A 10,515-nucleotide genomic window follows, 5' to 3' on the forward strand; every position below is an offset into this window, starting at 1 on the left:
CCAGTTGTTACTCTAGGAGATTTTCCAAAGATTTCTACAGAATATCTTCCGAGAAAATCTACTGGTTTATTCCAGTGTTTGAAAACAATAGCATGAGGGTTTTTTCAAGAAATCATGCAAGAATTCCTCCGCATGTTTATGTGAATTCCTTTAAGAATTCATCCACGTTTCCTCCCAGAAACCCAAAACTCCTTGAGGGATTCTTCGAACAAACCTTGTTTTAGGGATTTCTCCAGCATTTGATCCAAATAAAACGTCTGCAGTTTTACCAAACATTTATTAAAAGGTTTCTCAAAAAACTATTTAAGTTTTCACACTAGCTTATATTACAGAAATGTTTCCAATAATTCCACATCCGATCATTCCTACACAAATATATATAGAAATCTGGACAATGTTTTTCACGAAATTTCTCTTAACAATCCTGCGGAATGCTATCCTGAGATTCGATTGATTTATTGTTCGATTATCGTAGCAAATTATGTAGAAAATCTGCTAAAACTTCAATAAATGTCCAGGAATTATTTCAGAGATCCTCGTTCATCAAGGGTGATTTAAAAACTTACAAAAGTTTTATCAGAGGTTACTCTAGGATTTTCTTTAGTAATACCTCACGGATTCAATTTTTAGAAAAAAAATCTTGACCCTGGAGACATTCCTGGAAGAAATTTAAAAAAAAAATTTTAAGGCATACTTGAGGAAATCTCAAAAAATTATTGGAAGAATTTCAGTAGAAATATTAAATGGAATCTCTGAAGCAATTGATAAAGTTATCTCAAGAGAAATCGCTAGTTTTATTCGTATATGAACCCTAAAAGACAATTTCAAAGGAAATCCATAGAAATGTCTGAAGAAGTTATTGATTGAAGAAGACGTTTTGATCGGAAGGCTTGGAGGATGTTCCAGGGAAATCAATCGATGGATGAATCACTGGATAAAAATCTTGGAGAAGTTTCTAGAAAAATTGATCAAAAATTGTTTGAAGAAACTTAGATGAGTTCTGATATAGCCTTTGGGGAAAATCTATTTCTGATATTATTTTTGAGGAAATTCAGGTTGAATTCTTAAAACAAAATTCTTGGAGAAATATCTGAAGAAATTCCTAGAAAAAAAAAACACGTCACGATGAATTAAAAAAAAGGTTTAGAGAAATGTCTGCTCTGATGCTATGAAGAATAAAACTTTTTTTTCCTAGCCTCTACTAGGTTTCATTTTGTTCCTGTTTGGTCTCTATTTGGCCTCATTTTCCTGGCACTCAGTCTGTTAAGACGCAAAGCTTTCTTCGAATTCTAGTAACGTCTGGGCGGTAATGAGGGGGTTAGAAGCAAAGCTGAGGCGCTGAGAAACTTTCGAAAAATAATTTTGAGTTCATTCAGAAATACAAGTGGGATTCTCATGGAAATATCTCTAGGAACACTCATTCAAATACAATTTTTCCGATATTCTTACTGGAATTCTTTTGAACATTAACATTTTCTCAGAAGAAAGTCCTCTGGGATTGTAAATTGAATCACTCTGAGTTTCTTCAAAAAAAAACTTCAGGGATTCTTCAGAAACCTCTAAGGAGTTCATCAGTGATTTTTCTAGCATTTCCTCTGAGATTCTTTTAGACACCCTTCTAAATCTAACTGATTTTTTTTTATTTCTTTATTAGTATCATTCCAAACATTACATTCATTTCTTATATCTAGGTGTTCTGTGTTATTAGACTACACTAATTTGGTAGAACAAATTTAAGATTTTATTAACATTTTGTTAACAACATATTACATTTCATTTTCTGTAGCAGTTCAGATTTTTTACAGGTGAGTTGATTTCACCTGCTTATAAGAGAAAAAAAAGGTTTGAATATACTTAACCTAACTTAACCTAAACATATAACGCATTAATCGTGGCAATAGAAGATTGTAACGATTTGTGCCTGACATTATTAATTATTTTATTTGACATTTGTTCCAATGTCTCAACATTGGATATTCTATGTAACTCATTGGTACTATACCAGGGCGGTAGCTTCAGAATCATTTTCAAAATTGTATTTTGAATTCTCTGCAGAGCTTTCTTCCTGGTATTACAACAGCTAGTCTATATTGGTACAGCATACAACATGGCTGGCCTGAAAATTTGTTTGAATATAAAAAGCTTGTTCTTAAGACAAAGTTTTGATTTTCTATTAATAAGGGGATAGAGACATTTTACATATTTATTACATTTGGCTTGAATGCCCTCAATGTGATTTTTGAAAGTTAAATTCTTTTCTAGCATGAGCTTAACTTCATCTGACCAAATTATTGGAACCCCCTCAACGTGACAACATGTCTACTTGAAGGTTTCATATAAAGAGCTTTTGGTTTATGTGGGAATTTTATTAGTTGAGTTTTGGAAGCATTAGGAGAAATCTTCCATTTCTGCAAGTATGAAGAGAAAATATCCAAACTTTTTTGCAACCGACTACAGATGACACGCAGGCTTCGTCCTTTGGCGGAGAGGCCTGTGTCATCCGCAAACAAGGATTTTTGACATCCCTGAGGTAACTCAGGTAAGTCAGATGTGAAAATATTGTATAATATCGGTCCCAAAATGCTGCCTTGGGGAACACCAGCTTTTACAGGAAGTCTTTCAGATCTGGAGTGGAGATAATTAACCTGAAGTGTACGATTTGACAGATAACTTTGAATTATTCTAACAATGTATGTTGGAAAATTAAAGTTTTTTTAATTTTACAGTCAAACCTTCATGCCAAACACTGTCGAATGCTTTTTCTATGTCTAGAAGAGCAAGACCAGTAGAATAGCCTTCAGATTTGTTGGAACGGATCAAATTTGTTACACGTAAAAGTTGATGAGTGATCGAATGTCCATGGCGGAATCCGAACTGTTCATTGGCAAAAATTGAATTTTCGTTGATGTGGGCCATCATTCTGTTCGAAATGACCTTTTCAAAAAGTTTACTGATGGAGGAAAGCAAACTGATTGGACGATAGCTAGAAGCTTCTGCAGGATTTTTGTCTGGTTTTAAAATTGGAACAACCTTAGCATTTTTCCATTTGACAGAAAAATATGCTAATTGAAAACATTTGTTAAATATATCTACTAAAAATGATAAGCTACTTTCTGGAAGTTTCTTGATGAGGATGTAGAAAATTCCATCATCGCCAGGAGCTTTCATATTTTTGAATTTTCCAATAATAGTTCTCAATTCTTCCAAATCAGTCACACAGGCATTTTCGAAATCGTTCTCTTGATTGAGAATATTTTCGAAGTCCTGAGTAACTTGATTTTCAATTGGACTAGTAAGTCCTGAATTAAAATTGTGCGCACTTTCAAACTGCATAGCAAGTTTTTGAGCTTTTTCGCAATTAGTTAGTAATAATTTGTTTCCTCTTTCAATGCCGGTATTGGCTTCTGAGGTTTTTTCAAGATTTTAGATAATTTCCAAAAGGGCTTAGAGCCAGGGTCCAATTGAGAAATCTTATTTTCAAAATTTTTGTTTCCTAATTGAGCAAAACGTTTCTTGATTTCTTTCTGCAAATCCTGCCATATAGTTTTCATAGCAGGATCACGAGTACGTTGAAATTGCCTTCTCCTCACGTTTTTAAGACGGATCAAGAGTTTAAGATCATCGTCTATAATCACGGATTCTAATATTACTTCACATTTTGGAATTGCAATGCTCCTGGCTTCAACAGTGGAATTTGTTAAAGTTTCAAGAGCATTGTCAATATCAAGTTTAGTTTGTAAAGGAATATTAACATCAAGGTTAGAGTCAATAAATGTTTCATATATTCCAGTCGGCTCGGTTCTGAAATTCTTCCGGCAATTCGTTCGGAATACTTACGGAAATCCTGTTAGAATTTTTCAGAATATCTCTGAAGTTTTTCCAAAAAAATCCCCCTAGAAATGTTTGGAAATCGTTCTGGTGCTCTTGCAAAAACCCCCTTTTATATTTTCCAGGAATCTTGCTAACATCATTCCAGACAATTCATTGTTATTGCTTCAAATATTTGCCTAGAATACTTCCGGAAATACCTCTGTAATTTATGAGAAAATTCATCTAAGATTGTTCCGAAAACTATTCCAGATTTTTTTTTTCGGAAATAGCTCTAGAATTCTTGAAACAATCCCACTGGGATTCTTCTGAAAATTCATCGGAGAGTTTTCCAGATTTCTTTTTTACTTACAGGAATCCCTTAAGAAATCTTCCAGAAAGCCCTCTGGGATTCTTAAAGAAACTCCTCATATATTCTACCGCATATCCCTCTGAAATTCTTTCGGATTTTTCTGGATCTCTTTTAAGAATTTGCTGTAGAATATTCACGGATATTCTTTGTGAAATTCACCGCAACTCGTTCTGGGATTCTGCCGGATATCTCTTCTGAAAATCCTTCTGGGCTTATTCCGACAATCTTACAGCAATTTTTCCGAATATATTCGAGAATTCTTCCAGAATTCCTTGCATCTTAAGTTTAATGCATTTTACAATAATTTAGACTCTAGAAGTTTGAGTTTAGCTTAAGCCGTTAACAACAATCTCAAATAAGTTCATTTGTGTTATAATCAATTTTTTTTTTTTCAACACTGTTCGGCCTTTGAAGCAGAATGTTGTTCAATAGTTTTGGGTAGAAATAAAAGCAAAAGACAATAAAAAATTATTTTTATCAAAATACCATATAGTTTACAATTAGTTTTTTCAAGTAAATGAAAATTTTCACCAATTTCGAATTCCTAATGCTCGATTTATGCGTTTAAATAAAACTCAGAACTTATTTCATCCATTGATATTTTTTGCATTTGTGGCAAGCACAATGCACAATGCGCTATGCCCTGAGAAATACAAAATTTCCAACTCAAAAAGATCCTCGACCGACGGGATTTGAACTAACAACCCATAGCTGGTACATTCTTTGATCATGATGTGAAAAAAGTAAAATTCCATCAAAAAATAATGCTCCCCGAGGACTGCCTTGTTCTGGCAGGACGCTCAAGAGTTCTTTTGAAGCGTGAGTAAAGGTGAGCATCGCAACAAATGAGAGAAAGTACCAGAAAAAATCCTCGCATTTTTTTTTTTGCACTCTCCTCGAATCGCTTGAGGATTTGTGTTGAAGTTTTGAGTTCAATTTTTTCTCCTCAGATAAGCGGCAAAATCGCCTCCTCTTTGCAGAGGAGTTTTTATCAAGCCTGGACATACACATACAAGAATGGTCAATTTGCAAAAAAAAAGGCCTCAGTTAATAACTGTGGAAGTGCTTATAAGAGCACTAAAACAAAAGAATTGCAGAATATCTATTTTTATCGATATAGTTTTTTCAGCCAATTTTCAGCAGACATATAAAGCTTTTTTATTGTTGAAGAATTATTTATTTCTATGTTTTTGAGTTTTGCATAACTCAGGCTTCTTATCTTCGAAAAAATTCTAAAACATAAAATCGAGTTAACTCTCCCTTACTCGATATTCCGTATCTCGATATCGAGTTAGAGAACCATAGTAAAAGTAGATTTTCATGGCTCACTCGATACCTCCCTAACTCGATGGTCCCTTCAATATCGAGTAAGGGAGAGCTGATTGTATTAATTTGAACGAAAAACACTGAAATTTGGTCCAGATACTTCCTTTAGGGTGCCAGTACTCGTATGTTTGAGTGTGGACTTGAAATTTCGAGATTTTTTTTTAATATGGATGAACCTCTTGTAAATTTTTGAAAGTGAAGATGCTGATGAATTTTGCTGCAGGGATCAATTTTACTCTAGATGACGGTACTTGAAAGTTGCACAAAAACTGAACAGTCAGGGTAAATTCATCAGTTTTGTGCCGAATATGACCATAGTTACGAAAAAAGGTGAATGAACAAAAATCATTTGTGTAGTAAACGATGGACGTTGTGTTCAGTGTGTGATTCCACACCAAGGCTAAGACACAGATAACAGATGTTTATGCTAAAACAAAAAAAAATTCTGAAAACATGTGTAAATATTGAAACTGGAACACGTTGAAATCACTAACGCCGCCACACAGCGTATTTCGCCAAACAGTGATGAATATCAGTATCCTGAAATATTTCATATTCACCACTGATATTTTCATGGGAACTTAGCGATAACAGCGCAACCACGATGTGAATGCTATTTCAAATGACCATTAATTTTCTTACACAGTTTTATTATCGGATTTAAACGCCTGTTATCTGTGGCTAAGACATAGTGTTCTACAAAACATTCGCCAGCATTCGCCGAAGACCTTGCAAGATTTATTTCTGAACATTCATTGTAAAGTGTGCAAGAAGCATGGCATTTAGACCGACTCCTTTGTATTTTGGAGGATTTCTCAATTCTGACGTTCCGAAAATAGGATACGTATCTTCATAAGTTTTCGATGAACAGCTGGATAACTTAATTAGTCTTTGATGGATTTCTTCTTCAATGCCTCCAAGTTTTCAGTTAAAATCTTATGTAATATGTAAAACGTATACCATTTCCTACGCTTTCGACTTATTACTTCAGTTGTCTAAATGTCGAGTTTAAGATAATTTGATCGTAAAAACATTTCATCAGATATGTATTATACAATTTTCATTGCCAAACATTTCGCTAAAGCTCCATCTGAGTAATTCTCTGTGCTATAATACCACTATTCATTCATTTAATTTATTTAGTTAACATCTAAACAGATAACACTGAATCAACAATTTCACGCCACAATACTCGGTTCGTGGCCGCATCTCTCCATCCTCGTTTCTGCCCCACGCTCGCCTAATCGATACGCACTTGATCCGCCCACATAGCTCGCTGTGCTCCACGCCTTCACGCCTTCTTGTACCAACCGGATCCGAAGCGGAAACCATCTTTGCAGGGTTGCTGCCCGGCATTCCGGCAACATGCCCTGCCCATCGTATCCTTCCAGCTTTGGCCACCTTCTGGATATTGGGTTCGCCGTAGAGTTGAGCGAGCTCGTGGTTCATCCTTCGCCGCCACACACCGTTTTCCTGCACACCGCCAAAGATCGTCCTAAGCACCCGACGTTCGAAGACTCCAAGTGCTTGCAAGTCCTCTTCGAGCATCGTCCACGTTTCATGCCCGTAGAGGACTACCGGCCTTATGAGCGATTTGTACATGATACCATAGTAGGCCCAACTTCCACTGATGATGCGCCACCGTATTTGACGGCTAACGTTATTGTCAGCCGTCAGCAAGGATCCAAGGTAGACGAACACCGTTGACCTGGTATTCACGACATTTTTGGAGGATTTGCCGTACAGTAAAGATCTGGTCCGTTGTCGATCGGCCGTCAACGAAGCCGGCTTGATAACTTTCCACGAACTCGCTTACTATAGATGACAGACGACGGAAGATGATCTGGGATAAAACTTTATAGACCGCATTTAGAATAGTGATCGCTCGAAAGTTCTCACAATTTAACTTGTCGCCTTTCTTGTAGATGGGGCATATCACCCCTTCCTTCCACTCTTCCGGTAGCTGTTCTGAATCCCAGATAGTGCCTATCAGCCGGTGCAAACAGATGGATAGCCTCTCTGGGCCCATCTTTATGAGTTCAGCTCCAATACCATCCTTACCAGCAGCTTTATTGATCTTGAGCTTGTGAATGGCATCCTTAACCTCCCTCAAAGTGAGGGCTGGTTGGTTTCCATCCTCCGCAGTACCGACGAAGGCATTTCCTCCGTTGTCCCGACCTTCATTGCCTGTGATCTTAGCGTCATTCAGGTGTTCGTCGAAATGCTGCTTCCACCTTTCGATCACCTCACGCTCGTCCATCAAAATGCTCCCATCCTTATCCCTGCACATCTCGGCTCGCGGCACGAAGCCGTTGCAGGAAGCGTTGAGCTTCTGATAGAACTTACGCGTTTCTTGAGACCGGCACAGCTGTTCCATCTCCTCGCACTCCGTCTCCTCCAGGGGGCGTTTTTTCTCCCAAAAGAGGCGGGTCTGCTGTTGCCGTTTCCGTCTATAACGTTCCACGTTCTGCCGGGTCCCTTGCTGCAGCATGACCACCCGCGCTGCATTCTTCTCCTCCAAAACCTCCTGGCACTCCTCGTCGAACCAATCGTTCCGTCGATTCCGTCCCGCGTACCCAACGTTGCTCTCAGCTGCATCGTTGATGGCTGCTTTTACTGTTCTCCAGCAGTCCTCAAGAGGGGCTTCATCCAGCTCACCCTCTTCCGGTAATGGAGGCTCGAGGTGCTGCGCGTATGTAGCTGCGACATCCGGTTGCTATAATACCACTATGGGATGATTTAAATATGACGTCCTTCGTTTTCGGGATTACTACACGCCTTTCTCTCCTCCCCCCTCTGTCACGCTTTTCTCAATAGTTTACACGTTCTGTCACACATTTGTATACACCCCCTCCCCCAAATGATGGATGTCATATTTGAATGAATGATTGACCACGGCGTAGCTACGAAGTGAATCGTTTTTTTGTTTTTTTTTTTAATATGGATCTCTTGATGTCTTGGTGAATTTTTGTACCTATCTGTAACATTTGATATAAAATTGATATTTAAGGTACTCTGAAAGCATTTCTTTTGTGATAAACCCTTCCGTATAAATTCTAATACTAGATTTGACTGTGAGTAAGAAAAAAAATCAAGTTATACTCTGTAACAACTCTGTAATCTGCTGCTGCCCTTAAGGTAGCTTCAGAACTTTTTCATTTTCATATGGAGATGAACCAGCCGTGGGCTGAAAATCTCCCTAATAAAGATAATAATAATAAAATTGAAGTAATTTGTAATTTGTCACAGAAAAATGAAATTAATCGGTTGGAAATTAACGGAGATAAAAGTTATGGCTACCAAAAGTTAACCATTTTTTTTTTTTTTTTTGAGAAAATTGCTCTGGTGCTTTTTGTCCTACTGTATAACTATATCAATCAACGAGCTTTTTTGTATGAAATGCGATATAAATCAAACTAATCGTGTTCAAAAATTCAAAAGATACCATTAACGATTATTTTATGTTAACTGCCGATCGGCATTGTCATGAGCAAACAAAATCCTCACTTACCTTGAATCTTTTCACTTTTATTTATTTTGCCAGCGGGATCGGCCCCAAACACTGGATACGACGAAATGCGATACGTTTCGTTGATTCACCAAGCTCGTTTCATTTTTTCACTGCTTCTGAAATATAAACAGTGCGGCTGTAATATTCACCATATAGTCGTGGACGTCGGCGGCCTCAAATTTCATCCACACTCCTTGAGCTACAAAACGCGAGCTAAAATTGCACAGTACGTAAACCCGGAGGAGAATGTTGTATTGCTAGATGGATTTTCCTTTTCTTCGTTTTTCTCCGCAATGCACTCAGATCGATACACCGATCGCACAGCAGTTTCACAACCAACCACTCTTTTTGATCTTCGTTTTGTGTTATTACTTCTCGTTTCACATTTCCCACGATACAGTTGTCGTATTCAGAAGAACTACTGGGCTGGATTCCTTTGGATACACATAGACCGAATACCTACGCACAGATTGTAAACGACCCAAACACACACCTGTAGGATTCTGGTCGTTATTTCTTCACTTCTCTTCTTCACCCTTCGAATTTGCTGACCTTAAATTTATAGAAATTCCTTCAGCTGCCAGCAGCGGTGCACGAATACCTACACTTTTTTGTGAATCGTGTAATTTATATCTATCGACAGTAAGGATGATTGAACATGCTTAAGCGTTTTTAACTTGATTTCACGCTAAACTTCTTATATTTGATAGATGTTATACACTTCAATTCATATAATGCAATTCTAATAAACTATCAAATTATTGATTATCTTCTCGATTATGTCGTCAAACTTGATCCTTTCTTCGTATACAGCAGCAGCCCACCAATGTGCTTCAGTATTTGTGTTACTGATAGATCATGTTATGCGGTTCAACAATACCCAAACGACTCTTCATCTGCTTTGACTTCAACGAGTATACGCGCGCGCCTTTCGGTTTGCCGCATCGCCAATTATAAGCAATACCAGTTCTCTCTCACTGGAAGTACAAACGATCGGTTCTTATGAATGGATCTATAACACCACTACCTTCGAACCCAGACGGCACTTCTGCAGCCAAAGCTCTGCAAAGAACAATAACGGTAAAACCACACTGCCAGCACACGCACACACCAACAAAATTGTCACACTGCAACCGGGTTGGTGATCCTCTCCAGTGTTGTCTGCAAAGCAGCACTACCACAATGTGTACCCAACAATATTGACTTGCTTCCAACGACGGACAGAAAAGCCAACCAAACGCGACGACGATCAAAGCACGACTGAATGCAACGTCGAACCGAACAGCCCCGACTCCGAAGAAGGAGTTAACCGGCGTCCGGTTCGGCTTCATTAATGGCCGGATGAATGAAAATGTGTAGACACGAAGAAGGCACGAACAGAACAGCTGCTGCTTGGGATGGAATCATGCGCGCGAGAACGGGAGTATTGCTGTTGCCTACCGGTAGGCGTCGATTGAAGTGGAGGGTAGAAGTACAATGGTCTCCCCTAACGTCTTCA

At 38.1% G+C, this 10,515-nt stretch overlaps 1 protein-coding gene across 5 annotated transcripts in view; it reads right to left on the bottom strand.

The window, feature by feature from the left end:
• The window catches only part of LOC5570700 (protein sidekick), a 318,723-nt gene extending 308,430 nt beyond the window's left edge, over window positions 1-10,293 (bottom strand). For all 5 annotated transcript variants that reach the window (XM_021845453.1, XM_021845449.1, XM_021845439.1 and 2 more), the window contains exon 1: window positions 9,018-10,293. The gene's annotated coding sequence lies outside the window, so the exon portion shown is untranslated. The remainder of the gene's footprint in view (window positions 1-9,017) is intronic.
• Between the last annotated feature and the right edge of the window lie 222 nt (window positions 10,294-10,515).

This window comes from Aedes aegypti, chromosome 1 (genome assembly GCF_002204515.2).
Source record: "Aedes aegypti strain LVP_AGWG chromosome 1, AaegL5.0 Primary Assembly, whole genome shotgun sequence".
Classification (NCBI taxonomy): domain Eukaryota; kingdom Metazoa; phylum Arthropoda; class Insecta; order Diptera; family Culicidae; genus Aedes; species Aedes aegypti.